General features: G+C 49.6%; 1 protein-coding gene across 6 annotated transcripts in view; it reads right to left on the bottom strand.

Moving 5' to 3' along the window:
- Hrh1 (histamine receptor H1) overlaps positions 1 to 26,129 on the bottom strand; it is an 85,363-nt gene that overhangs the window by 29,530 nt on the left and 29,704 nt on the right. The window contains exon 2 of one of the 6 annotated variants that reach the window (NM_001252643.2): positions 2,577 to 2,640. The exons of the other annotated variants lie outside the window; for them this stretch is intronic. The gene's annotated coding sequence lies outside the window, so the exon portion shown is untranslated. The remainder of the gene's footprint in view (positions 1 to 2,576; positions 2,641 to 26,129) is intronic. 6 annotated transcript variants of the gene reach the window in all.

The raw sequence follows: 26,129 nt of genomic DNA, 5'->3' as shown, positions 1-26,129 counted from the left end.
ATCCATCACCCCCCCCCCCCCCATGGCTCCCACAAGTGACAGTTATTTTGACTTTAAAGACTCTTAATGTCTATAAAAATGCACCTCAAAGGACTGGAGAGATAAAGAGCTTGTCCTGCAAACATGGGGACCACAGCATTCCATAAAAGCCAGCTGTGATTCCAGTGCTGGGAAGCCAGCTGTGGCAGTATGCACCCGTGAGTCCAGTGCTGGGAAGCCAGCTGTGGAAGTATGCACCCGTGAGTCCAGTGCTGGGAAGCCAGCTGTGGTGGAATGTACCTATGACTCTAGTGCTGGGAAGAAGGAGGCAGGTGGGTGCATACCTGTGCACATACATGACCATGCATACACAGGAGGGCAGGAAGGAAAGGGAGGGGTAGAGAAAGGTAGGTAAATAGGTTGGGGGGCGGAAAGAGAGGGAACCCCAAGGCTTTATATGCTTGCCCATTTAAAAAGCTTGATAAACCTTTTAAATTTTTGAGGTGCTAAGACACTAGCTAGTATAGCAAGTCCTCTCCTGCTGAACTGCACCTCAGCCTATGACCTTTAATCAGATTAAAAAAAAAACTTATTTTGAATGTATGAGTGTTTCCCTGTATGTATGTATGTATGTATGTATGTATGTATGTATGTATGTATGTATGTATGTGCTCAGTGCCTTTGGAGACTAAAAGAGGGCGTCATAACCCCGGAACTGGAATTATAGATGATTCTGAGCTACCATGTGGGTGCTGGGGGCAGTAAGCGCCCTTCCCATGGGGCCTTCTCTCCAGCCCCCTTCCAGGTTGTTGTAACGTGTGGGTTCCTCTCCCATCCATTTCACATCCTTGTTCTTTCTGGGTAGAAAAGGATGCAGTTGGGCTGAAGAGAAAGGGATGCAGTCTGGTGTGCAGACCTGGGCTCACCGTCACACACTGTCCCGCCCCCTATGGGCTCTACAGGTCAGATCTAGACTCCAGTTCAGACTCAGGTCCGGCACCTTGGGCAGGAGTTTGCCCCCTCTAGGAGGCTCAGGATGCCTGGTAGTCTCACATCCCCAGCTCTTGGAAGTAGTTGGCACCTCACACAGTTGTCTTTTTCTTTGTCCCCTTAAAACCTTTTTTTAAAGTAATATTTTGACAACAAATGTGCCCTCTTCACCCTGCAAACACTTGGTGCAGCGATGTTATGTATCTGTATTGTGCAGTCAGTTTCCAGAATCCTCCACCCTGAATAACTGACATTCCACATTTATTAAATAACTTCCCATCCCCCCAGCTCTGGCAACCCATCTGCTTTCTGTCTCTAGGAACCTGACTTCCTCACGTAAGTGGAATCGCACAGGCTTGTTCCTCTTATGACACATAGGTTTTATTGTTATTTTACATCCATCTATCTATCTATCTATCTATCTATCTATCTATCTATCTATCTATCTATCTATCTTGTATGTGCATGTGTGTGTTATGTATGTATGTGGTACACCATGCCACGGCATGTATGGGAGGTCATAGGATAACATGCCAAAGTCACTTCTTTCCTTCTACCGTTTAAGTCCCAGGGACTGAACTCAGGCTGTTGGGCTTGGCAGCCAGTGCCTTTACCTGCTGATCTAGCTCTCATTGGTTTGTGACAGGCTGGTTTTATAGTCTACCCACTTTGCAGCATGTGGCAGGGTTTTCTTCCACTCACAGGCTGAGGAGTGACATTTTACTACATCCAATATAAGAGACATGAAATCCTAACACTCAGGAGGCTGAGACAGGGCTTCTCTGGGTCAAGGCCAACCTGGGCTACCGAGAAGAGACCCTGGCTCAAAAAGCCCCAAAGAACAACAAAATCACTAAGTATAAACAAAGAGAAGCTGAACTGTGAGCTTGGAGGACATGAGAGTGAGGCTGAATCCGGGGACAGTCGATAAGCAAGTGGAGGGGGCAGGGGAGGGGGCCGACCACAAGAGCCTGGGCACAGCTCTTCTTTGAAGATACCCTGCTCACTGAGTTCTCACTTGGGGACGTCCATTCTTGTCACTATTACTGCTCTCAGTTTTCACAGCTCTCTACAGTGAGTTATTAACTTCATCGCATGCCAACTGTGTGGAGTTAGAAAATTCTGCTCTGCTATATTCCCTGGCCAGAGGGGCCAGCTCACTGCTGCAGGGGAGGGTGCAAGAACACCATCTCCCTGTCCTGCCTCCTAATGACAAAGCAGCCATCTCTAACTCATCTCTAACCCATCTCTAACCTACCGTCAGATTCCTTCCTTGAGAATCTGGATTGTGGGCCCAGAAACCTACTGTGAGTGACTTGACAAACCGACTGGAGCTGAAACACAACCGAAACCTACCAGGAACTGCATCTTCCACTTCTCTTCAGTTACAGAATTTTTCCCTCTGAGTAGAAAATGAGACAGAGACACGGAGGCAGAGTGATAAGCCTGTGCTGCCCACTGAACGCACTGACTTGGACACAGTAAGGCACTCTGTTCTGGTTGTGGGCATAGATGAGTGAAGGGGTGGGTGGTAAATGCAGAGGGAGCCTTCATTCTTCATCCCTCATGAAGGACTGGCCCCCCAAGTTTATTAAACAGTGCCATACCTGGTGCTGGGAAATATTGCCACCACCGACTGGTTTCTTCTGGATGTGATACTTTCAGGTGACCCTGGTATTAGAATAACAAGCTTGTAATCTTTTCTACCACCCTCCAGTGGGGCTGTGACAGTGAGCAGAGCTATGCTCAGGCACCTGCCTTCTGGCTGCATAGCCCTCTCCTCTGAGCAGGCTCAGAATCACTCTGCCCCCTTTAAGTTCTGTTGATCATGCTTCCCAGAATGCACCAGGGGCATCTCCTCTCCCACAAAGGAAAAGCATGCCTCCCTTCATGTTTGTTCTGCTCTCCCTGCTCCTCATGCTGAATACTTCCTTCTGGAAGTATTTCAGCCCAGCCCCACAGGACTCCCCCTTCGAAGTCTTCTGGTTCACACAGTGCCACCCCCTATGCCACCATCCCATATGCTCAGGGGCCCAGCTCATCACACCTGCCCAGAGAAGTCTTTGCATTTGAGCCACATGGGCAGACCTCTGCCATCTCTGAACATGACAGTCCTTTGGGAGCCTCTTTCATCTTCTTTAGCATTGCTGGTCTTGGTAACAGTCTAATGGCATTTACTGGGACTGAACATACTGAGTGTCATATAGACCAATGACTAGGATGTGTGTGCAGCTATGGTTTGAATGTCTGTGTTCCTCCAGGCAGCTTGGCTGAAACTTAAACTCCCAAGGCAATAGCAATCAGAAGTGGATCTATACTAGGGTGTGGCTCAGAGGCAGAGCACATACCTGGTGGCTTTGAGGCCCTGGGTTGGAGTCTCAATGCCAATATCAATAAATGCTGATAATGGTAAGAAGATATGGCACCTTTGGGAGGCAGAGGCCATGCCAGCTACTTCCCAGACAGGATCAATCTTTACAATCAAGGCTCCAGAAAGTCTTGACTCTTTCATCTCTTGTGCCACATGAGGGAGGGCATTCAGTGTCATCTGAGGAAGGGGCCCTCGCCAGATAAGAACTTGTCAAACCTTAATCCTGGGCTTACTAGCTCCACACTGTGAGAAATAAATTTCTGTTTGTTATAAATTACCCACTCTGTGGCAATTTGTGACAGCTATACAAAAAGACTAGAGGTAGATAAACTTATCTTGTCTAGCGTGCAAACCTCTCTAACCATGCAAACCTCTAACCATGCAGATCTCGCTAACCTAGCAGACCTTTCTCACCATGCAAGGTCATTTTATGAATGTACAGACTAAGGATCAGAGATGCTAATCACACAGAGCTAGTCACACAGCTAGTAAAAAAAAACCAAGCTAGCCAGCCAGCCAGCCAGCCAGCCAGCCAGCCAGCCAGTCAAGTAACCCTTATTATGGTCCTACAGTATATTAAACATGTGGGAACATAAGAGAAGTCCTACTTATAAATGCTTTTATTCTAGTGGGGAGACATGGGCCACAAAGAAAAACCCCAGTAAATAAATAATGTGCTAGGTAGTGAAAATGCTAAGGGATACTGATGGACTGAAGTGGCTGAGGTGAGATGGTGGCATCCAAGCAGGGACACAAAAAATGAGGGAATCTATGATACTAATACCTTTGGAAAAGAACATTCCAGAAAGAAGACACGGTCAGTGCAAAGGCCCTGGGGTGGACATGCCCTGGCATGTAAGATGAACAGCAAAGAATTAGGTGTGGCCAGAGCTGACAGTGAGTGGAGTGGAGACAAGGTAAGAACTTTGGTTTTGATCCGGTCAAGGGAAGGAGCCCTGGAGGATGATTTCCAGTGCCCACACTCTTGGTGGCTATGTTCTGTGACTGACTGACTGACTGACTGACTGACTGACTGACTGACTGGTTGTATTTGAGAACATCATAAGGAATATGGGGCCTATTCCCATTAAAACCAGCAGGCTGTCATCTATTCAGGCAGTCTGAAAACAACACCACAGAGGCTGGGTCGGAGGAAGCAAGAACAGGAAGCCACTACAGTGAAAAGACCCTCCACTCAGCCACAGGGCCATGGCCCTCCCCACGGGGCTAGGTGGAGTCCTACGGTGGCCTTCAGAGAATCATCCTCTCGGGGCCTTCCCTGAGCCATGTGCTGTGAAATCTGCTCTCTGCTAACCAGAGGCGGCAAGAAAAGGCAACATTTGCGGTGACTCACCAGCTAGGGATGAGAACTGCGTCCAAGCTGGGAAAGAATCCATTTGAAGTGACACATTTGCCTCAGAACAGATAGAACGCCTTTTCTTTTTCCTCCCCATTTGAAGGAAGGCAGAGCCCTGCAGACAACCACCTCACAGCGGGGAGAAACTGGCATCTGAGATTCCTGCTGCAAATCTCTCTGAGGCAAAAAAATATATAACTGTGGGTCTGTGGCTGGCACCAGGCTCACAGTGATGTGCCATTTGATGGCCGGATGCAAGCATACCCTGCCATTCCTCCCCAGGATGGATTCCACTGCACATGTTCTGATTGGCTGTCCACTTGACCCAGCCCTTCTCAAAGCCTGTAGTGTGTGAGAACCTGCTGATGTGGGCATCAGAGTCGGGAGGCCAGTGAGAGCTCAGAGTGAGGGAGGGCACCAGTCTTCCTCAGTTTTTCTCCAACTCATTTTTTGAGAGAGGGTCTCTGGAAGAACCTGGAGGTTGCTAAGCTGGAGGCTAAACTGGCTGGCCAGTAAGCCTGGCATCCCCGTCGTCCCCCTTCCTCCCCAACGCTGGGCTTACACTCAATGTTTATGTAGGTACTGGGGATTGAACTCAGGTCCTCATGCTTGTTCGGCAAACACGTTATGATCAGGCCAGCTCCACATCCTGCTACTTTTCCCATTTCTTCCAGGGTTGAGGATGGAACTCAGGGGTCACACACGCTAGACAACTGCTTACCGTCCAGCTAACTCTGCGTAGCTGTGTTTGTTACAGATGTGTTCCTCAGGTTGTCCGGGCCCCAGGAGTGAGAGGTGAGGGGTATTTGGTATTCCACGGGATTCTGGTTTACATTCTAGCTTCTGATGGGCTGCTCAGACACATCACACTGAACAGGCGCTCAGCTAATGTTGACTGACTGAGAGGCTAAGTCGTGGGCTTTTCGAGGGCAAAGCCACATCTGTCTCCATGGTACCCTGTTCACTAGATCCAGGCCTTCGCCTCTAAATAGATGGGCTGAGGATAATGGCAGGTGCTTTAACGTATTGCTTACTATGTACAAGCAACAGTCTCTCATTTTGTCCTGAAGGCAGCATGACAAGGTAGAGATTAGCCCCATTTAAGAGACAAGGAGAAGGGGGCTGGCGAAATGGCTCAACGCTAAGAACGATGGCTGTTTTTCTGTAGAGGACCTGAGTTCGGTTCCCAGCACCCACATGGCAGCTCACAACCATCTGTAACTCTAATACCAGGGGGTCCACTACTCTATTCTGGCCTCTGTGGCCACCAGGCGCACATGGTACATACAAGCAGGTAAAACGCATACACTTTAAGTCTTTAGGAAGAAAGTGGGGACAAGAGAGATGGCTCAGCAGTCAAGAGCACTTGCTGTTCTTCCAGAGCACCTGAGTGTGGTTCCCACGGCCCATTTCAGGATGTGCACAACCATCTGTAACTCCAACTCCAGGGAATCTGAAGTCTCTGGCCTCCATAGGCACCCGCTTTTACACGCATATGTCTTCATGCAGACATACACCTACACCTTCGCAGAACTAGAAGTAATAAAAAATAAATCTGAAAGGGAGAGAGAATGGAAGACAGAGAGAAACAGGGGAAAGGAGCATGGATAAAGACACCCAGAAAGAGGTAGAGCTAAGCTGCTTCCTACTAACGTTTGGTGGGACCATCTTGTATCAGCATTGGAGTGGGATTCAGGAGATCAAGCCCAGGTCCCAACTCCCAGAAATCCAAGTCTTCCTGGACAGCAGGACTGAACAAGGAGCAAGAGTTTGTCCCTAAGTTCCCTTCCCCTCCAGCTGAGCCCACTGCCTCTCCTGTAAAATGGAGCTAATAAGGCTCACATATGGTGAGAGGGGCCTGTAAGGCTGGGTGGGCCACACTGAAGAGTGTTTCCTTACTACAGAACCTGACACACTACATGTTCAATAAATAACAGGGCTCACTGGCTACCCCTAGAGAGCCAAGAGAGCCCTCCCTCAAAGCAGTGATCCATCCCACCAGCTCCTGGACCTGTCCTGTGGACTGGGTGCTATGACTCCTTAAACACACACGTTGTAGCCTGACCCTCTGTGTGGACAGGATTAGGAGGAAAGATCTTTAGGGAGTCATCAGGCTTAGAGAAGGTCATTAGGTGGTCCCATCCCAAGATTAGGGTCCTTGTAAGAAGAGGACGAACTCACCAGTTTTCTCCCTGGCTGTGTGGGGATGCAGCAGGAGGGAGAACTTTGAGAGGCTTCCACATTGGCTCTGAGCATGAACCTTCAGCCTCCAATACAGTGACAAATGCCTGCTAAGCCACCTTTGGGATGGCACTTTGTCAGCGGCCTGACAGACCAAGGTGGTCTGAGAGCTGTGGGGCAGCGTCCAGATGCTAGGGAATGCACACACACTCAGTTCCAACCTACAGAGCAGTTTCATTGTCAAGCACACAAAGAAAAGAGTGAAAACTCCCCAGGCAAATCAATTGCTCTCAAGTCCCTCTGATAACAAGTATTTAGGAACTGGGTGTTTTACATTTTAGCATTTGGGTGAGCAGCACAAGGTAGGGAGCACTGGGGAACAAGGCAGGGAGTACTGAGGTGGGGATGAGCAAGGAGCACTGAACAGGACAAGGCAGGGAGCACTAGGGGGACAAGGCAGGGAGTACTGAGGTGGGGATGAGCAAAGAGCACTGAACAGGACAAGGCAGGGAGCACTAGGGGGACAAGGCAGGGAGCACTAGGGGGACAAGGCAGGGAGCACTGAGCAGGGCAAGGAGGGAGCACTGGGGGGACAAGGCAGGAAGCACTGGTGGGGGGACAAGGCTTCCACTACTTCCTGCAGAGCGGCAGTTGGTGACTTTTAGTCCAAAATGTAAAATGTGTCAGCCCTTTGGCCCAGCAAGTCATCTCTGAGAACACCTCATGCCACATGGCACCCAAAGATATTCAGTAGACTGGCAGGTTGAGAATCTGACCTGAAGTTCTAGGGCGAGGAAGACTCAGGTCTAAATCTGAGATTAACATGACCTTGGCCTTCAGGCAGAGATTGACATACATGTCCCATGGACCACGCTTGTACAGAGACTGACTATGTCTCCCATTCACTACATCTGTAGGCAGAGTGTAGTTTTGTACAGGGTCCTAGCCTCTGAGAGAAGCTTCGTGTTCTGGAGTGCTTCAGACTCACTATAGAGAACGGCCATCATGGGGCTGGAGGAACAGCAGGATGGGGACAGTACACAACTGTATCTGGCTTCTGTAGTGCCTGAAGTGTGACTGTCAACCTGATAGGAATCACAGAGGAGACAAGCTTGTGGGAGTTATGTAGGTTAGGTTGTGGTAGGAGGTCTCACCCTGAAAGTGGGTAGCACCATCGTATGGACCGAGGTCCCAGTGTGAATTAAATGGAGAAAGTGGGCAGAGCAGCAGCATCCATCTCCTGCTTTCTGGTCACGAATATGATGTAACCACGCAGGCTGCTGCCGACATAGCCTGCCCACGATGAACAGTGGGAACTGTAAGCCAGATAAACCTTCCTGCTCGTGTCAGGCATTTCACCACAGCAGGAAGACACTGACACACACTTGCATGGGTGTGCCTGCTTGCAGAAAGCCTACAAAATGCTCTCTAAAATATTCACGGTGGCTTTGCTTTGGGGGAAGTATTTCGAGTGCTTTTCCCCAAAACTTTCTATAAATATGGTGTCGGTGGGGCGGGAAGCTAGGCATGAAAATGAAGCAAGTCAACTTAAAATTGATTTAAAGGAAAAGATCAAGGAAGTAATAGAACAGACAGGAAAAGGTGTGCTAAAGCCAGGACACATTTATCAGACACAGCTTTCAACTCTTCATCCGGCTCTTGCAAACAGTCCACAGAGTAGAAATGCACCTGGGTGAGAAGAGTTCTCCTTTAACATGCCGCAGCTCTGGATGAGACATGACACCCACGCTTCCTGACAGCTACCAGGACCTGAGCCAGGCAGGATGTAGGGGTAACCATGCTTCTCTCTTTGTAGCATTATTAAAATAAAAGTGTGTGTATGCTTTGTGTGTGTGTGTGTGTGTGTGTGTCTTTGTGTATGTGTGTGTGATTTGTGTGTATACCTTTGTGTGTGTGTTCACACACAGCCATGCACAGAAGTGCAGTGTCTGCAGAAGCCAGAAGAAGGAATTAGACATTCTAGAGCTGGAACTGCAGGTGGTTGTGAGCTACCTGACATGGGTTCTGGGAACCAAACTCATGTCCCCTGCAAGAGCAGGACACACCTTCATTGCTGAGTCAAAACACTAACTCCTCTTTTTATTTCTGAGATAAGCTTAGACAGCCTCAAACTCACTATGCAGTACAGGATGGCCTCAAACCCTTGATTCTCCTGCCTTGGGTCCCTTTAACATTTAAATAGATCTTCTTATGTGCATTTGGATTTACAGCATAACCTCACTGGATGTGCATAGGCAGTAACTATGTAGACAATGGTTACTATGGTAACAGAGATTAATATATTCATCATTTCATAGTTACATATTTTTCTGACAAGAGCAGCTAAAATCTACTTACAGAACAAAAGTCCCTAATCCAGTGCACCTTTATGCCACGCTACAGAGAAGAGGTCTGGCTCCACTAGCTCAACTGTGTGTGCCTGCTGTCCATGACCTCTGTGCTCCCCCCATCCACCACTGATGGTAACTAAAGTGTCCTCCCATACCTTCCCTCCCACCCCATGCAGTTCTTTACTTCATGTACAAGTGAGACATGCAGTATTTGTCTGTCTGTACCTGGTTTGTTTTACTTAGCATAATGACACATACCCTCCAGTTGGGAGGGTGAGAGAGAGGCATGAATGGCTGCCAACAAAGAATTTTCATTTCATCTGTTCATTCATTCATTCATTCATTCATTCGTTCATCTGTCCATAGGCTGTTCTCATGGCTTGGCTGCATGGCAGTGCCCTAGCAGAGACTACAGGTCTCTTTCTAAAGTGGCCATCTCTCCCACTTTGGTTCTCAGTCTTCAAGGAGGATCACCTAAGCCGTAGTGTAACTCTAATGTATGTTTTGTTCTGTTGTGACAAAGTCTCTCTATGTCCTGGCTGTCTTGGAGCACACTTGTGTAGACCAGGCTGGCTTTGAACTCACAGAAATCCACCTGCCTCTGCTTCCCCAGTGCTGGGACGAAAGCTGTGCACCATCATGCCTGGCCTTATTATATGTTGATGAGAGGTGGGGTGTCCCTCTGCTGCTCAGGACAACCTTGATCATGAGCTCAAGTGAGCTCTCTGCCTGATGGCAGAAGCCAGGACTACAGGTAAATACAGTCTTGCCTGGCTTTATTTTAAAGCGCATGGGTTTTTCCATAACGGCTGTGCCCATTTACTTCTCAAATCTTCTTCCACATTGTTTTCAACATTTGTGGAGCTGCTGTCTTTTGACTTCTGGGTAACAGCCCATGTTTACTGACAGAAGCCAACATCTTGTCATGCATGGCTTTAATTTGTGTTCTCCAATGGTGAGTGGTGTTTCACAAACCTGTCAGCTGTGACACATCTCTTTCAAAGAAGTTTATGCCAAGGACTTTCGTCCACTTTTTTTTTCACTTTTGGAGCCAGATCTCTATGTAACCTGGCTAACCTGGACCTTGCTGTATAGACCAGGCTGGCCTCCAATTCTGAGATCTGCTGCTGTCTTGTGAGTTCTGGAATTAAGGATGTGTACCTCCATGTCTGGCTCTGTATTGTGCTGTAAGCTTCTTTATACGTTCCAGGCATCACCCCTCATCAAACGTGTGGCTTGCTGTCACTTTTCTTCCATGCTGACCTTTCACCTGCTCACTGGTTTCCACATCACATGCAGCTTTTGTTGGATGCGATGCTGGGAAGAAATTGACTGACTTACTGTAGGCTGAGTCATGGTCCACAGTAAGGGACTTCCCTTGCTTTCTCTCTGGGGAGGTTGAGATGGCTTCCCTGTATGGGTAAGCTGAGAGTCAGGTCCACTCACTCATATGTGGACATCAAGTCTCTCAGAGCCCATCATGGACAAGACTGCCCACTCTTCATAATGACACAGTCAAAAATAAGGTAAGCCTGTCTATGTGAGTAGACTTCTCTAGTCCATTCCAGTGATACACATTGCTGCTCTTACCTGCATGCCATACTGTTTCTACTGCTATAGCTTTGTAGCATCATTTAAATCAGAGAGCCAGTTCTGCAACCTGCTCTGAGTGTAGCTCTGTTACTAGAGTGTTTTGTTGGTTTCATTTTGCTGGGTTTTGGTGGCTCTCAGATTTGAAAGCTGTTTTTGTTATTGTTGTTGTTGTTGTTTATGTTTGTTTGTTTGTTTTTCCTATTTTAGGGCAGAATGCCTCTCCTGTTGATCTTGCAGCTGCTTTGTATGTCTTCAAAATGGTGGTGGGGGTGAGGACAGGGGTGTTATGCAGAGATGGGCTAGCATTTCCTCACACATCTTCCCAGCCACCCCAGGAGAGAGGGAGCCCAAGTACCCCCTGATAGTTTACTGATGGAGAAACAAGGCCCAGAGAGGTAAAGGTTTTTGTCCATTGTCACATAGCAAGAAAGTGGAAGAGCTCAGAGGCCAAAGTGATTCTAGAGCCCACCACCCTCACCCTCCAAGAAGTTCTCCCTGAGGCCACCTTCCAGACCAGCCCAGTCTGGACCCTGGACCCTGTCCACTTTTACTGTCTCCTCACCACTGTCATCCCATCCATCCTGAGACTTCAGTCACTAAACAGCCACACAACTGCCACACCTCATCCCTGCCTGCTCTCTGGGGACATTTTCCCCCACACAAACCTTCCACACTCACATTCCTCCCTCAACACTGAGGCCAAGGGCAGCTTGGTTGACCTCTTCCTTGACTTCTCCTTAGGAGGACACAGGTCACTCAGGGCTTCCACAGACCCTCTGCCTCAAGCTCCCATCTGCTGCATGTCAACCCCTTCTGCCCCCTCCTGCATGTCTGCGTGCTTCTCCTTTGCTATGCTCCTGGATACAGGGTCTCTGGAAAGCTGCTGTTGAGCAAGACGTTTCTGGGAACCAGAAGCATGCCAACTAGAAGGTTTAAGGATATGTCTGGGACTCAAACAAGCATAGCGTAAGCTTCAACATGGCATCTTCCCAGTTGTGTGACTCTGGGCTAGCCACTCTGCCTCTCTGAGCCTTAGTGTCTACAGACCATGAATATGAAACAGCACCATAGGTGAGGTACTTGCCCAGGTGACTACACCACAAAGCACTGGTTATGATAATGGCAGTGCCAGTTATGTGATTTACTTTGAAACAAAAATTGCCACTGAGACATTGGAAACGAGAGCTGCTGGACACAAGCAGATGCTAGGAGTGGTTCTGGCTTTGGTACTCAAAAATCTGAGAAACAGCCATCCCAAAACAGCACCTCAGACATGCCCAGGCTCTGGTCACAAGAGGAGACCTATGAGCCTGGGGCTAGAAGACAGCACCAGTCTCAGGGGACACAGAGGCCTGGCAAAGTTGATGACAATGGCCCCTACGCACAGCAGATCACTGCTAAGTGTTTTACACGCATAATCACATTTCATCTGCATGGCCATCTTCTTGGAATGTGCTAATATTATCCCACGTTGGGATAACATAGGCCCTGAGAGGTTCATAAACTTGCCTGAGGAGGCACAGCTAGAATGTTGTGGGGAGGGTCTGGCTCAGGCAGACCCTGCAGGTGGGTATGAAGAGGCCGGAGCTTGGTGAGCCTCGCCCCGGGGGATGCTGTGAACGGGCTTTTCCTGCACGCTGTGTCCTCTTCCAATGTGAAGAGCTCCTCCCCAGAGGCGGGCCAGATGTGGCCTGTGTGGCTGTGCTCTCAACCCCCAACCTCCTCACCGAGGAGAGAAGCCGATGAGAGACCTGGCCTGGCCAAATTGCCTCCAAATTGCTTCCTTCATTCACTGTACAAATCTGCATCTTAATTAGGCTTAATGGAATCCAATTACCAGACCCCACATTTCCCTCTGGGATCCTAAGCAAGGATGCCACAGAGACAGGCCAGAGGCCAAAAGAATGGGCTGGAGGGAGCTGGGCTGGGCTGGGCTAGCCCTGTAGGCCACTTCACACCTGGGAAGGGAGGGGTGGTGGGCAGTACTGAGGACTGCAGCTGGTGCTGTGGGCTGATGAGCTAGGGCTCGGAACAGGTGCAGGCAGGAAGCTTGGTTCTGCTGCCAACCAGCTCTTCTGAGCCTCTGTTGTCTTGTGTTAAGATGGTGCCTATGATATGGAGGTCATCAATGAAGACTGCTGAAAATCCCGTGCACCAGCATCCCATGGAGTCTCTAGCATGTGCTTTGTCCTCCTTCTCCACACCCTCTCTCTACATCCTCAATCCCACAAGGCCATGCAGAGCCAAGTCCTCCCTCGGAGGTGCAATGACCTCATCTTGTCCATCTTCCCTCCCATGCTCTGGCCACATAACCCCCAAGTCCTTGGAAAGCTCTGAGCTCCTCCCAGCCCTAAGGGCTGTCCCAGGAACCCCTGGCCCATCTCGACCTGGTCCATATCTCAGTGGACCTATATCTCTGCACAATAGTGCCACCTACAGGCAGACTCTCAGGCCCCAGACCAACATCCCCATATCCCCCCATATCCCATTGCCTGTGAACAATGCCATTAGTGGCTCTCTGCCTCCTACCCAGTAAGCTCTGTGAGCATGTGGAACAGCACTGCTGTGGCATCAATGAAGCTCCTGGATCAGGGATTTGTAGAAGAAGAAATTCCCCTCAGGACCCTGTAAACACCTGACAGGAATTATTACTCTGCCCCCAGGTACTACATACAGAAGAACTGCACAATATGGGGCACACAACAGACTCTTGATAGACAACCTCCCCTTTCCTTTTGCATAAGGAGAGTAGGGAATGGGAGTGTAGCCAGCTTGAAAGGAAGCTCTGATCTTACCCAATGCAGCTCCATGTACATGGAGAGAAGTCACTGTTGTCTTAGAATACCAGTTGTTCCCAACATTACATATAGATGTAACAAAACCCCAGTCAAAGTTATAACAAGCTGCTGTATGAATTTATACAGATGGACCCTAAGGTTTCTATGAGGCGAGAAATCCCCAGGAGAGTCAATATGGTACTGAAGCTGGGCAGAGCTCCTGTATGTGGGTGGGATTGTTCTTCTAGGAATTTCCACCTATTATAGGCTGAAATCTGCTGAAACTGTGGGCCAAAGCAAACCCAGCCTCCCTTAAGTAGCTTCTTTGGGACATTTTTGTTACAGCAATGCAAAAGTGAGCACTATGGGAAATTGCTACCAGGAGTGGGGTGATCACAACAACTAAACTTCATTATGTTGTTCTTAGGGCTCTGGAATTCAACTGGTTTGTAGGAGAAATGTGGAAGAGCTTGATGTGTGCTAGAGATGCCCCAGAATGCTGTCAGCTCTGGGGTGACATCTGTGAGACATCAGAGTGCAAATAGAAAAGCTGGGTGTTAGGCAGCACACTCAGAAGGCCCAGATGGGAACAGGGACTCTAGAGCTGACCTTAAGTCTCTGAACAGATATTCAATTTTGGATATTTTTTAAAAGAATTGTTTATTTTTATTTTATGTAGGAAGATGTTTTGCCTACAGGTATGTATGTGAAGCATGTGCATTCACACCCACAGAGGCCAAAAGAAGTCACTGGATCCCCTGGAACTGGAATTACAGACAGTCGTGAGCTATAATGAGGTGCTGGGAATTAAGCCTGGGTTCTCCAGAATTGCAGCAAGGGCACCACGGAGCAACCTCTCCAGGTCCCTGAATTTTTAAATGTTGAACAGTGTTGATACTTGGGGTACTCAAAGTTGAACTGAATGCATTCTGCGTGATTTGATGCCCATGAGTCTCAGAGTGGCCAGAGTGGGATGTGACAGTTTGAATCTGAAATGTCACCACAAGTCCAGGTCTGGGATGTTTTCTTCTTAGTATTTTGGAGTGCCACTTCTTGGGGAGGCTGTGGATCCCAAGGGGGAAGGGCCTAGATGGAAGAAACAGGCCAATGGGGATGGATCTTTAAGATTACCACTGAGCTCCTGGTTCCTCAGACCCTTCTGTTTCCTGGACTGCCATGATATAAGAAAACTCTTGCCATGGATTCTGCCATGGCCCCTGCCACCTCTGAGGGATTCACTCTGCCATGATTCCCAACTATGATAAACCAAAATGTCCTCAGGCTGTGGGACAAAAGAAACAAAGTCTATCCTCTCTTCAAATGTTTTGTTGAATATTTTGGTCATAGTAACATAGAACATCACTGAGGGTAACCGAGGTGCCAGGGCTGACTCCCAGCTGTGCTTTCATCCTTCCTCCTCCCTGATCAGGCCGGGGGCTACCTGAACCTTGACTGCCTTGCTTTCAGTCTGCACTGTGTTCCTGGATGGACCCTCTTGCTCTTAGCCCCAGCCTCCTCTCTGCTCAGAGAGTCCCACTCCACAGTACTCATGTCAAGTAGCACAGCTCACAGAAGAGGAGGAAGAGAGAGTGAAAGCACACTTGGTGATGGGCCTGTGGCTGCTGGCTCCACAAGAATTGGCTCACCAGGAGAACAGGGTGACCAGGTGAAAAGAAGTGAACATAAAGACACATAAAGCCCCCAGGAGGGGTCGCAGAGTCAAGGACTCTTTCACAGAGAGGTGACCATCATTCATCTGGCTAGGGACATCTGAGATGGAAGGCTTGGTGCCTGAACCTCCACCAATCCAAGATGTCTCTATGCCTGTAGTTAAGGCTCCTGGCATGCAGCCGGCTGCCCTGGCCTGTAGGGAGACGGTAGCACATTGCAGGGCCTCTTCTATCCTGAGCCCCAGGCTGTGCCGTAGGCCTAGAGCTCAGGGGAGTTAATGCCCGAGGAAGGACACTCACTCAGATTTGATGTGTCACTTTTCAGGCACAGGCCATGCTTTTCTCAAGGGTCACAACATACCCAGTCAATGACATCAGCCCCCTGGAGACCCAGGAGGGCTGAGTGTCTAATTCCTCCTATGTGCCCCAGTTTCTAGTAACTTTGTGTCACAAAGTGGTTAATGGCTTTCAAGTCTTCTTCCCCCAGGACAGGGCCGTTTAGACATCTGGTGCAAAGTAGGTACCCCTCAGTGGTGGCAGAGTCAATGACGGGGGCTTTAGTAGAGTTGCTTCTCAGAGCCTTACACATCCATATACGATACCAGGACTGCTGCCCTTGTGGTAATGTACGTACTTGGCATCTGGCTTCCTGTAAACAATGGCTACCACACACACTTACTCACACTCTGAGCATGACCTGCAGACCAGCGTCTCTTTGCCTCATTAGAAATGGAGTACCCAGGCCCTACCACAACCCACCTCTCCTGGACTCTGCTCATAAGGTGTATAGATGTCTAGTCTTTGTCAAGCTGCAGACCAGGACCAGCTTACGGAAGCTCCTGTACCATCTGTGTCCCTGTACTTCTTTTCCTCTGTACCTGCCTCTCTAGTCTGGGGTGCCTCTCCTTTCTTCTAGGCTGCAAACTTCCCGAAATCTGGGGAACTCCAACTGCAACTGCGATATAAAGTTGCACCTGTCATATAAAGGCAAAGATTTATTTTTCTCTAAAATTATCCCCCAGGAGAGGGTCAACTTTGTCTTTCATAATACATCAAGCCCACAGAACAGGAAGCTATTCTATTGAAAGCAGCATCAGCTGTACTGAAGGGGACACTGTGAAAAGCCCTAGATCGGCAGCTTGCTGCAAGATGGAAGCAGGCTCAAGACACAGCTCAGAGGGTAAACCTTCTAGGGGCCTCTTCAGAACTCCTCAGGGAAGGTGGTGGAATGGGGAACATGCAAGAGGGTAGTGCCAAGGCCAGTAGATTGGAGGACAATTTCAACGTGTCACTGTCACAAAGCCTGCATGACCCCTGTCTCCTGGAAACCATTTCCAGACACGTGGCTCTCTTCTGATAATCGAGACATAACCAACGTGGGAAGATGTCACATGTGTACTTAATAGTACACGTGCATCTTTACCTTGACAGCTTTGATGGCCATGTCTATGACAGAGTTCCACATGACCACGAGGACCTCAGGGCCATCCCTGCTAATCTCCACAGGAGAACTGAAGCCCTCATTTCATAATCCACCAGGAACAACGTCCTGCTGACAACTTAACCAGCCGTGCCCTTAGAAACAAACCTTCCTTGCTCAGTGGAGCCCAACCCTAGCCACTACCTTGACTCCAGCTCTGCGAAGGGTAACGAACCTCACCTACCTGGAAAGCCACACCCAGGACTCCGTACCCACAGGAACCCACACTGCAAATGGGTATGAGCTAAGTCACCACAAACCATTAATTGGCTTAATTAAAATTTAAAAGTTGGGGACATAGCTCAGTAGAAGAGCATTTGTCCGGCATGTGAGAGGCCATGGTTCAGCCTGGAGCACCCGAAGAAACAAACGCATGAATCTGGTAATGACCTCAACGCTGGCTTGGATGTTTACTGTGGGCACATAATAGACACCATAAAAACAAGTAAATAGATGTAGTCTGATCTAGAAGCATCCTGGAACTGTGACTTCACAGCTCTTGGCTGGAGGTCACTGTAAACATGGCCTGAAGACCACCCATAAGAGCACTGTAGTGCACGAATGTACTGGGAGTCATGGAACACATCACAGAATCAGCCGATGAAGACGAGCGACAGCTCACTACAGGCTCCCCTGCCTGTGTGCCTTCCTGACACCACAGCAGTCACTTGGGAGCTTGCTGGGAAGTCCATGGGTGGCAGCTTTGTGGCTGGGGAGTCCCTATTTTGATCATGCTATTAGGGAAACATTTGGGGAGAGAATGGTAAGGTTGGGACAGACTCCCACTGTGGGGCCTGTGGGGATTCCTGGTACCAGCTGGTGACTGCCCTGTAACTCTCAGGTCAGCTCTCTCCTCACCTGGAAGTGAGGACTCCGCCCTCTCACTCTGGTGGTTACTTATTCACTCCCAGTTGAGATGTCCAATGACCTGTGGCCCCTCCTGACCCCTGTCAGTTTGTACTATAGAGAGCGAGAGGACTTGAGTCAGGCTTCAGAGAGCCCCCACAACAGTGACAGTGGCCACCAGATCACCCTCAGCCTTCACAATGCCTGTGCTCACACAGCGTCCACTCAGGCCCACAGGCTTGCCCATGGCTCCTGTGCGTCCCCTTCCCCCGCCTACATCCCAGCCAGCTTCCAGCCCTAGCCCACTTACCCATGCTCCACACACACTTTTTTCTTCGCTTTCCAATTGCCATCTCCCCAAGGCCCCACTGCCAGGGTTTTCTTTACTGACAGAACAAAAGGGAAAGGGGTACAGGGATGGCCAAGAGAGCCATCTCTCATTGTTCAAGTAATTACTGCTATTTTTGAGCAACCCTTTGGGGCTTAGATTGGACTTGCATGTGGGCGGCAGGGCTGTTCCCGGAGGCAGAATAGGACATCGAGATCTTTGGGGCCCAATGCTTGACCTAGGGACAGGAGCTGTGGCTCAGTGAATGAGCATCTGCCTGGCACACATGAGGCTCTGGGGGCCACCCCTAGAACTGCATTAAAGTAAAGAGTGAGCACATTTATGCAGGAGATGCCCAGCCCTGAGCCCATTCTAACATCTGGGGACCAAGGCAAGGTGGAGCATGGGTGGACTGTGGTTTGGGTTGTGGGTCTAGGAGAGCCTGGAATTGAGGCTGTGGGATGCAGCAGCCAGGGAAGGGTTCAGTAGGAGAACAGGATGATCAGAGTGGCATCCTGGGAATATCCCTTCAACAAATTACAAAGCATCCATGGACTGAGAGCAGAGGCAAGGGAGGCAGATGAGTTAGAAAAGAATCCCAGTGTTCCCATGGGAACACTAAAGACACAACTAAAGCAGAGAAGTGAGAACAGAAGGTCGGGATGGATGTAGGAGACATTCCCAAGACAAAGATGGAATGAATGGCTACCCCAAATGTTACAGGTGTGTGGCTAAGGTGGGGGGGGGGCATTGCCGGCACAGGTGGCCAGGAAGAGGCCAAGCTAAAGTTGACCCGTCCCCAGAGGAGCTGTCAGGAGGTGTGGATACTGGCCTGGGCTGGCAGACACGGGCTGAGGACAAAATCACTGGATGCCCAAAGGAGGAACCTAGAGCCTGGGCTCACCACCCAGCTAAGAGGTGACAGCAACTTGAACTAGAAACGATGGCTGAGGACCACACAGGTGAGACAGAGAAGTCAGTTTTGGCTCCTGGGAGGAGGTGGAACAGCTTGGGAGAGAGAGATAGGGACCTGGCCATGCCTCTACCCAGAGTCAGTCTTCAACAAAGATGCAAGTGTGAACCATTTAGCTGGGAGGCGGCCACAGCAGGCAGTGGGCAGTTATCCAGAATCTGGGAGGAAGAACAGGCCAGAGGGTGAAGCACAGAACTCTCTTTGTAGACTATGCTGGCCTTAGAGTCTCGGAGGTCAATTGTTCGTGCATCGTGAGTGCTGGCATTAAGGGCAAGTGCCACCATACCTGGCTGTTTAGGATCCAGTTCACTGGGGGGATCATGTGGTTTTTCACAAGGGCAGTGGCCTGACATTTCATATTTGAGATGGCCCAGGAGGTCTCAGAGGGCACCAGCGTTAGCTCTGCCACCAACAGAGGAGCACCCACTATGTGTCAGGTGAGTAAGCAGACATTCCACAGTCACTGTGGAGGGAACAGCTGACAGGAGTAGACAGTAAAATCCAAAGACCCCCGAGGGACACTGGCAAAGTGCATCTGTGACAAGTGCCCTATGTGACTGTGAGTGGCAGGAAGCATGTGAGGAAGGGGAATAGAGGAGGGAAGAACCAGGCACGGCTGGAGGAGGAGGCCACAGTAGTCCTAGACAGGGCCAGTGGCAGCCAGGACTGCAAAGCAAGGCAGCATGCATGTCAGGCAGGGCCTAGGGAGATTTGTGTTCATACAGAGTGAGCCTGTGCACTACAGAGCACTGGGGAGGGAGCCCCCACACCTCTAACTGTGCAGAGATGGCCAGGCTGCAGCACAAAGTGGGGCAGGAAGGACTAGGGTGTTCAGTCACTTCCCTGAGCTCCTGGGTGGAGGCTTGCTAGAGAGCATTTCAGTCTCCTGGGGACCGGAGACTTGAAAGGCATTGACTGCTTTGTGACACGAGGTCACTGAAAACTGGGACATGTGGTTTGAGAGCAGAGATAGCATTAGACACTTAAAAAGTCATGGGGGCTGAGAGTGCAGCCATTAACAGCCCAGAGGGCTTGCCTTCCGTGCAAGAGGTCCTGTGGTTGATCTGCCTTCAAAAGCTGCCTCTGGTTGCATCCCTGCCTGACACTCCTCTCTGCTGCCTTGATTTACCTTGTGATGCCTCTCCAGCCACGAGGAATTCTTCAGATAAGGTGGTTTCTTACAGCTCAGAGAGCCCTGGGGGATTCTTCAGTACCCTGAACTGTGTTGACATAATACAACAGTTCCAGAAAGGCAACCTGCAGGCACAAGGTCAGAACCTCTAGACCCCTGGATGGATGTGACCCATCACCATGGCAGTCACTTGGTTCTGATAAGCCAGGGCAGGGGGGTGCTAGGTTGCTGTCTTTGCCTTGGGTGGGCTGGGGTAGAATTTCTAGCCTGAACAGGGTCGGCAAGTAAGCAGGGTGGCTGGGAGAACGCATGGTAGGCAGGCCTATCTGTGGCCTGCTTTGGTTGTCTAATTTCCTACATAGGGCTCTTGATGCTCAAGTCATATGGAAGGGTGGGTCTTGGATCTGATCTTCAAGCAGCTCGGGCAAATGAGACTCTTTCCAGAAAGAAAACCCATTCCAAAGAGATGGTTCGGGGGGTGGGGGTGGGGGGTGAAGTCATTTGCCTTCAAACCCAATCTGTACAGTGGAAGGAGAGAACCAACTCCGAAAAGTTGTCCTTTGAACCCCCCAAGCCCCTGGAGTAGCACACATTCGAACACACACTAAACACATAAAACATAATTTCAATAAGAAAAACAGAAATACCTTCCCTCCCCCCAGAAGCTGCTCATTCCTCAGGAGCACTTGGGATTCGGTTTTCCTCCTTTTGGCTACAGGCACTGTGGGAATTCTGAAACTGAAAGGCTTTTCTTCAAAGGAAATTGTCTCGGAGAAAGTCAAAGTGACCTCACAGAGTTTCCAGCTGCATGCTCAGTGTTAGCAGAGGAAGAGGAGATGGGGGGAGGGAGAACCCACTACTGATGCTCTGGGGGGCAGGGCAGTCCTGAACAAGACCACACATCCACACCCCTGCACAGGACCTCCCATCCACACCCCTGCACGGAGCCTCCCATCAACACCCCTACACAGGACCTCCCATCCACACCACTGGACAGGACCACCCATCCACACCCCTGCACGGGGCTGCCCACCCACAGGTGAGCATGGAAGTGACACCAGGAATCACAGCATCTCTCTAACACAGAAGTTACATTGTAGTGACTCAGGACTTCTTACCAAAAAAAAAAAAAAAAAGAAAGCCAGAGAACACCCTCCACAAACACACACACACACACACACACAGGCACACACACTGTGAAGCTGTGTCTTTATCAAAAGTCAAAATAAGCATATGGGACTGGTGATTCCACAGCTCTTAGTGCTCAGCGGGAGACCTAACTGAAGTGAGGGTTTGCTTGGAAGGTGTAAGTCCCAGTGCAGTGACAGTTAAACAAGATGCAGAGAAACTTGCCATTACGTCCCATCTACAGCTGGGACCTGCTGTGTCCTATGAAGGCTCCCACACCAAGCTTAAAAACAAATATGGAGCTGGGGCGACACTCTGGGTAAGGGGACTCCTGTGTAAGCATGAAGCCCTGAGCGAGAATCCCCAGCAGGTATGGGAGCCAGGCATGGCTGTGTGTGCCTAGAACCAGAAAGCTGGGAGAGTGAAGACTGTGATCCTGGGGCTTTGCCTAGTCAAGAGTGAGTGAACATCAGTGGGTGAGCCTGCCTCAGAGCGGTAAGGCTGGGACTGAGACTGACAGAGCAAGACACACAGCTGTACACAAAAATGCATATGCTAAACACATACATACATACATACACAGAGTCAGAGACACAGACAGACAGACAGACAGACAGACGTAGGGGGAGAGGAAGAGAGGAAGGAGGAGAGAGATGGGGAAAGGGAGAAAGGTGAGAAAACCTTGCCCAAATGCACAGTATCAGAAAGGTCAAATTGGGATTTGAACCTAGGTCTGCTTCCCTTTGGCCTTCTGGTTCTCTAACGATACCACCCTCTCCTCACCACAAACCACACCTCCTCCTCTAGAAAAATGTCCTTCACGTGGACACCTCATGAGGACACCTCCTCTTTCCCCAGTTTGGGCACAGTCATTTTATCCCTGTAAGTGTACTGTGTATGCACATGCGTTTACACGTGTTGTACATGGAGAGCCACTCAGTAAGCTGAAGTTCCAAGACCAGACGTGTTCTCATTTCTTCATGAAGTGATGAGAAAGCACAAGGCTCCACTAAGCAGAAGTCTCACCACTGTACCCACCAGAACAGACACCTGAGGAGACGGCCCTGCCGTGAGCCTTTCCCCCCTGCTCCCACCCTGCTGGTATTCTGAGTGTTATAATAAATATTTAATCTCAATCAGGAGTTCTACCCCATCTTTGATCATTCAGTTCCCAGATTAAAGATACAAAACTTTTATGTTTATAATAAGCCTTAGACAGCACTAAAGCAGGGCAGATATCTTCCCCCTATGACAATAACCCTGAAAATATAACTAGCCATGTTCTGCCCAGGCTGCTCTTACTCCAACTGGCCAGCCCTCATGGCCACATTTTTATGATTCACCTACCCCATGTCATCTTCCCCTCTCTCCATCTTCTCTCTACTCCACTTGTGGTCCTAGTCAGACCCCAAGCCTGGGAAGTGAAACCCCCCCCACCTCTCTTCTGATGAGCTATAGGCTGTTTTAGTATCTTTATTCAGCCAATAGTTTTAAATTAAGGAGCAACTTGATGTGTGTGTGTGTGTGTGTGTGTGTGTGTGTGTGTGTGTGTGTGTGTGTGTGTATTCTCTAGTCCCTGAGGGCAACCAGACCTTGGGGGCCAGTATTTATCATTATAATACATAGCAACAGTCCAAATCTCAACACCTGCTATTTGTGTCTCCTGCATTCCTATGTTGAAATCCCCCTGCAAAAGAATTTGGAGACGGGACCTTTGGTGAGGAATGGTGAAGGCCTCAGGAACAGGATTAGTGTCTGTGGTGTTTTGAATGAGAATGCCCCCCCCCATACTCAAGTCTTTGGTCCCAGTTGGTGGTGCTCTTTGGGGAGATCTGGAAGTGTAGCCTTTTTTGGAGAAGTGTGTCACTGGGATGGGCTTGGAGGTTTCAAAGCTTTGTGCCATTTCCTGTGTGAACTCTGGAACTCTCACATTCCTTCCCCCTCTCCTTCCTTCCCTCATCTTCCCTCCCTCCCTCCTCCACCCTGTTTCACGCTTAGGGTTTAATGTGAGCTTGCATCTTGCTGCTCTAACCACTAGGCCTCTCTGCTTCCACACTTCCTCACTGTGATGGGGAGTTGGACTCATCCCTCTAGACAGATAAATTCAAATAAACCCCTCCTTCTGTGCACTGCCTTAGGCAGTGGTGTTTCAGCTCAGCAATAGGAAAGTAACTAATGACGTGTCCTCATGAAGAGGTTTGAGGAAAGCTGTCTTATTCTTTCTGCTATGTGGGGACACAGGAAGAAAGAGCCTTCTGTGAACACCAAACATGCTGCCACCTTGACCCCAGACTTCTCAGCCTCTAAAAATGTGACAAAGAAATCACTCATTTTTAAAAGCCACCAATCTTACAGTGTTTTGCTTACAGCAGCCTGAAGAGATTAGGAAACCTACTTTAAAAGTATTGAACTCCAGACACAAGACAGGAGCCTCTAAGTAGAATACCAGCAGCCTGCAACCCGCCATCAGCATCACTGGTGTGCAAATCAAAGAGTTTAAAATTCTTTTGGACGCTGGGCATAGTAGCACATGCCTTTAATCCCGGCACTTTAGAGGCAGACACAGACAGATCTCTGTTAGTTCAAGGCCAGCCTGGTCTACAGAGCAAGCTCCAGGCCAGCCAGGGGTCCACCGGAAAACCCTGTCTGATAAGTAAATGAATGAATAAGATGAAATACTTTGTAACCATTTTCACCTATGTGGAGAAGAGCACATACAGGAGACCTCTAAAAGGATTTTCTATGATCAGTGTGCCCTCAGGAAGACTATGCTGTGGGGCTTACAAACATGAATGTTTACATGTTGATCTTCACAGCCCTTAAGTGTAAGTTAGGAAAAAGCTATTAACCAGACCAATCAAGAAATAGCTTGTTCTATCTCCTCCTCATGGCAGACACAGAAAACACCATTGGTAATACCTTGCTGCCAATAATAACCCAGCCGTGACTTCTCTGGCTGGTTTAAAAAGAGAATCAAGTTAATGAAGATGTGTTCCTACCTCTAACATCCTTTGGAGAGAAGAACAGAGCCAGCAAAGCCCAGATGGGATGCAGGCGACAACAGAGGAGCAGAAGACTGTGTCCCCTGCAGAGAGGGCCATCTCCTGGGACACTGTCTCGCTGCTCAGTTGATGTGTGGGGACCTGACTGGACCACTGTGATCCCTTTCCAAAAACGACACAAAACCAAGAAAGAGCCTACCACCTATCAAGGAAGTGTATGTACTTCCCCCCCAAAGACCCAGAATGTTCCGGTAGCTCCGCTGACCGCAGTACCATACTTGAGGCCGTCTTCTGCCTCAGAACTGTGGGAGCTCAGTTTAGTACATTGCCGTCATCAACTAGAGGTGATGTCAGCAGCTACAGCACAGACCAACAGGCAAACGGTACAAGGACCGATGGAGCTGAAAGAGGCAAAACCTACGGGCACAGGCCGAGCAGATCCATTACGTTATACAATGGCTGTGGCAGCTGTGGAGAGAGACAGAAGGGGAGGGGACCTACTCACACACCACGCTGGGAGTGTTCTCTTCCTCCTTCTGGATGCTCGCTATCTAGCTACACAGTGTACATCCCTGGTTAAAATACATCCTGCGGTGCACTCGGCCTGCAGATGGAGGCATTTGTACACGTCACGGTTCAATAGAGAGTGCCACTGTTGTGATTAAAGGCCCATGAACAGGAAGCTCGCTGCATCCGTCAGGGAATTTCGGGTGGAGATCGTTGAGATCGCATCTGAGGGGACAGGAAGTCCAAATGCTCCATCTTTGTTCCCTACTGCTGCTAAGCTGGCCTCTTTCCCCTGTACTAAGAGGCTAGCACTGTACTCGATGCCCACCCTGTAGGGGGTATCTGGGGATCATTTGTGGCTCTGGCCTGGAACTACTGTAGCATTCAGTGATAATGTCACCAATACCCAGGCCCCTGCCAAGGACAAGATGACAAGATGTCTGCATCTCGGGACACTTTGCCTCCATTCCTTCCCTTATGAGCCACTTGTCACTTAGGAGGGTAGGCTGGTGGCTCACGGCTATGAACCTCAATGGAGGAAAGCAATATGGCAGCTTGAAGACCCCAAACCAGTCAAGAGCCTGTCAGTATCCTTATGCACTTCCTCCTGCCCATATCGTGGCATGCCACCCACACTTTCCCTCTTTGCCCATTTAAAGAAAATGCCCTAGGAGGCATCCTGTACATCTGCCTCAGAGAACTCCCGGTGATCCCTTGAGCCTGGGTGTGGAAAGCGAAGGTGCAGGCAGAGGCATCACCTGTGGCCATGTGCCCCTAAGAGCTCACAGATGTGCTGTGCCCTGGCTTTTGCCACTGTGTCACCTCCTATGGGCTTTGCTCACCCTTCAGTCTCTCAGCAAGCATCTAGGGTTGGGCTGCAAGGGCCTGGGGAGCAGCCCTGAACTTGGCTTTGAGGCGTAGGGTGGGGCAGGGATCACAAACCAGCTTGAGCAATCTGAAATCCTCAGAAGTGTTTCAGTTTCCAAGGTCTCCACACTAGGGAATTCTGTCTATGCAGAAGCATCCTTGGGAATGAGACCCAAGTCTAAACTCAAAGCTCAATTATGATTCCTGTGCAGTGTTTACACACAGGCCAAAGGTAATTAATTCTGTACCTTGTTCTTGGTGCATCTATAATGGGGCCGGGAGCTGTGTGTGACACAAGGCCAGGCATGGAGCTCTACACCGGTGGCTTCGTGAGAATCGTGATGTTCTGGACTTAGGGGCCTGGCATCTTCAGATACTCGCTTATGCCAGCTGGCTGCGTGCAGACAATGGGACAGTGGCAACAGTCAACTGCGGGACCATGGCAACCAGCGGGGCAGCTGCCTTCCAGCACCGCCAAGTGCACCAAAGGGATGTGCACTCACCGCTGGAAATCGCTGTCGTGTGTGTGCATTTTCAAGAGTACTGGAAACAAAAATCTCCTGTGAAATTGGAGCCAAGTTCATTTATCCGATTCCT

Source organism: Mus musculus, chromosome 6 (genome assembly GCF_000001635.26).
Source record: "Mus musculus strain C57BL/6J chromosome 6, GRCm38.p6 C57BL/6J".
Taxonomy (NCBI): domain Eukaryota; kingdom Metazoa; phylum Chordata; class Mammalia; order Rodentia; family Muridae; genus Mus; species Mus musculus.
The sequence above is the reverse complement of the archived record's forward strand: the minus strand, read 5'-3'. Positions and strand labels throughout refer to the sequence as shown.